Consider the following 3,732-nt stretch of genomic DNA (forward strand, 5'->3'; position numbering starts at 1 on the left):
ATGTAGTTTCTTTTTCAAATAAAAAACTTTGCCTTTCTATTTGATATTTTTCCTTTTTTGGGGTTCAATTAATTTGGTAGGTTAACTAGTTTCTTTACTAATTTAGATAGAATTTATTAATTTTAAATAATATATAAAATAATAAAATATATATTTATTATGTCACCGATTCAACCGCAGTTCGACCGTCGGTCCGACCAGTGAACCGTGAACCGTAACTTTTCCGCTTCAATGACCAATCCGGCTCTGAAAACATTGTTTATAATGATACATTATATAATTAAAAATTATTGGTTTATTTAATATTTTTATAATTATTTTTTTTTGTCATTTTTCATAATTTATTAATATTAAAAGTGTTTTTACTCTGATTTGATATATTTAAAAAAAAACACTATTATGATCACTTCTATTGATTCATATTAAAACATTTCTCATAGAAATATTATAAATAAAAACACTATAGGTTAAAGATGTTTTTACCAAAATCATTATCAAATGGGCTCTTAGTAGAAAGCTACTAAGAGTTACATTATAATATTTTTTTTGGCAAAATTATTGGGTGTATACATATAAGTATGAAATGTTTTATATTTTTTCTATATCAAAAATACCCTTAATCAACATATCAAATATTAAAAATAAGTTCAATCATATATCAAAATGTCTTACACTTCTTCCATACCAAAAATAGTCTCAATCAATGTACCAAATAGTTTTTTTAAATCACTATGAATTATTAGAAGAGAAATAAAACCAAAGAAACTATACAAAAGAATACTTTTTCTCTTAACTTTTATTAAAAAAATTACTTAAGTTTTAAATTTAGCTTATTATTATTTCAAATTATTTATATTCATAGATTATTTTTAATCTTCAAAATATTCCCAAACATAATTTTGAAATATATGATTCTTATGCACACTTTATGAGATTAAATTTTAATTACTACATATACCTACATCAAAGAAATTATTTTTTAAATACACTTATAGATTTGAATTATTAAATTAGATATTTTTAAAATTCAATTTTCTTGGTCCTTGCAAATGAATTTTAAGTCCCATGATACATATTAAATTGAAATTTATTGATTCAAGATTAGGGATGAAAGTTAATATTTTTTATATGTTTCACCCCTTCCAAAAATTATTAATTTTTAACTTTCTCCTTTGATTTAGGGAATAGGAAAAATAGAATCAATGCAAAGGGCACAAAGATTTTACATGGAAAACCACTTACACAATCTACCAAAGACTGTGGGGATGTAAAAACCATGAGGTCAAAAATCTCTATTCGCAAATCCATTATTGAAAGAACAATATACAATTTTACTTATTAGATGTTATCCCTAAAGCTCAGTTTTCAGCCTGTATTGAACTCCATGTTGATGACTCAATACCACGCTCGCTCCTAATGGACTTTACCTTAATGCCTGAGGGGGTTTAAATCTTCTTCTCAACCCAAAGAATGTGAAGATGAACTTTTTGGGAGTTTCGAGATCTGGGGAAGGCTAAAATGGTTTCTCTAATGTTTGCATAAGCATAAAAAAAAAAAAAAAAAACTAATTTTTAGCATGGTATTTATAAGATAAAAATACTTAGTGGACTAAATCTCATATTTACAAAATAACACCTACTAAAAATTGGAAAGAGTAGAATTAAATCTTTGCCATGAGCACTTAAATGCTCAAGGAGTTTCTAAAACTAATTTTAAAACTTTTTTACTCAAATTTAAAAGCCTCCAATCCACTCCATGTTTTAATTAAATCCAATAAGCTTTTCCTAAGCCTTTTTATACTTACCTATATCATTATAGTTTATCAAGTAGCAATCTTGAGTCAGACACAAAAAGTCTTAAGCCAGAATGAATAGAACAAAATTGTTAACCTAACATACATAGCATAATATATTAACAAGGGTACAATTTCTAATTCTTCTGCTAATTATTTTAATATGACACTTAACTTATACCTTAACTTGGTTTGGACCTTAACGTATGACCTAGACTTGAACTTTGACTTATCTTCAACTTGGGCTTCAACTTTGGTGTGTGTTAGGTCAAGCTTGAACTTTGTCATGTCTTCAACTTGGGCTTTAGCCCAAACTTTTGTGTGTCTTAGGTTGGGCTTAGACATTAGCATAGCTCATGTTTCTTAAGGGCACAAATGCTTGATCTCGGATTAAACATACCTTCAATTTGATTTTCAAGCTTGATTTTTTTTTTTTTTTTTTTTTTTTTTATCTTCAAAGGCTCGATTTTTAGATATTTGAATCTTCAAAAACTTTAAAGAACTCCTTGAATCCTTGAGAGGAGCTTTCTACAATTCTTCTCAAGTATGAAAGTCTTTTCTTCTCTGTTTGTATGATTTTGAAAGCTAACGAAACTTTGTTATTTATAGGAGTTACAAGAGATATATTTGGATAATTTTCCTTATTTCTTAAAAATATTATTCTTTAACCAAAGTTAATAGTTAAGTAGATTTTGAGAAATATTGAAATAGTCTTAACCCTTGAAATATTTGTCATGTGCCAAGACCTACCCTAAGGGCATGATGATTATTTCACATCTCAAGCCCGAAGACTCAAAGTAGAAACAACATAAACATTCATCTTGTAACTGAAAGTTACTAATTACCAAATTCTTGTTCAAAGTAGTAAAACAAAATTCTATAATCCTCAAATCACAACTTAATACTAACACACTAACTAAAATGTTATCATCCAAACAACTTTAAAAACTTAACAATTCAAGTAGTCATTAAATTCTAACTTTTAAATAATGTCCAAAAATAAAGTTCAAACCAAAATCCTAACAATGACAAAAACTCATCTTAACCATCATTTCTCACCCGAATTAAGAATACTTGAAAAATTGTCAACAAAAGGGAAGGAACTTAAAACCCAATAAGGAATATTAATATAGTTTCATGGATCAAACATTTTCAATTGTGCTTGAAAATAAGAGATATAAAGTATAATCCTTTTCATAAAAACTTTTGAGTTCAAACATACTAAAGCATCCAAAACTTTTGAAGAAAACATTTTCATATTTATATTAAAACAATTTCATATCAAATCCAAACCAAATGCATTCAAAATATTTTTTTTACTTTGGTTATTGAATAATAAATGGTGCTTAGTTACATGAGATTTTACAAATCGGTGGCTAGCCTCATGTTTATTTCATTTAAGGTGGACATAACCAAACACTAATAGTATTAATAACCTCTAACCAAACCCCTAGAGGTTAGGGTTTAAAGCAATTATATTTCTCACCAAGAAATGAAAAGGTTAACTATTATATCTTGTTCATGAAAGTTGAAAAAGTCAATTATTACATCCTATTGACCAAGGCTGAAAATGTCAACTATTATATCCCATTGTCTACGGTCAAACAAGCTAGAGTCAAACACTTTGTTTCACTATTTCAAACTTACCACAAAAAAAACATTATATCTCCATTTTTTTTTTCTGTTATAAACAAAAGAAAAATGTTTTAACATATTTTTCATACAAAGTATAGTTGATCCATGCATAGACAAAAATAATCCTTCACATTTTTGAAAAACCCAAAAGTTCAATAAGGTAACACCTAGAAAGGGGTGAATGAGTGTATTTAAAAAATTTAAAATTTATTTGTATATAATAACTAACTTTTTGCTATGAGAAGTTAGATATTATCAATTCTTTCAATTATAAGCAATGCAAATAAGATAATAAATATACGCAA

The sequence above is a fragment of the Vitis riparia genome, chromosome 2 (assembly GCF_004353265.1).
Source record: "Vitis riparia cultivar Riparia Gloire de Montpellier isolate 1030 chromosome 2, EGFV_Vit.rip_1.0, whole genome shotgun sequence".
NCBI lineage: Eukaryota > Viridiplantae > Streptophyta > Magnoliopsida > Vitales > Vitaceae > Vitis > Vitis riparia.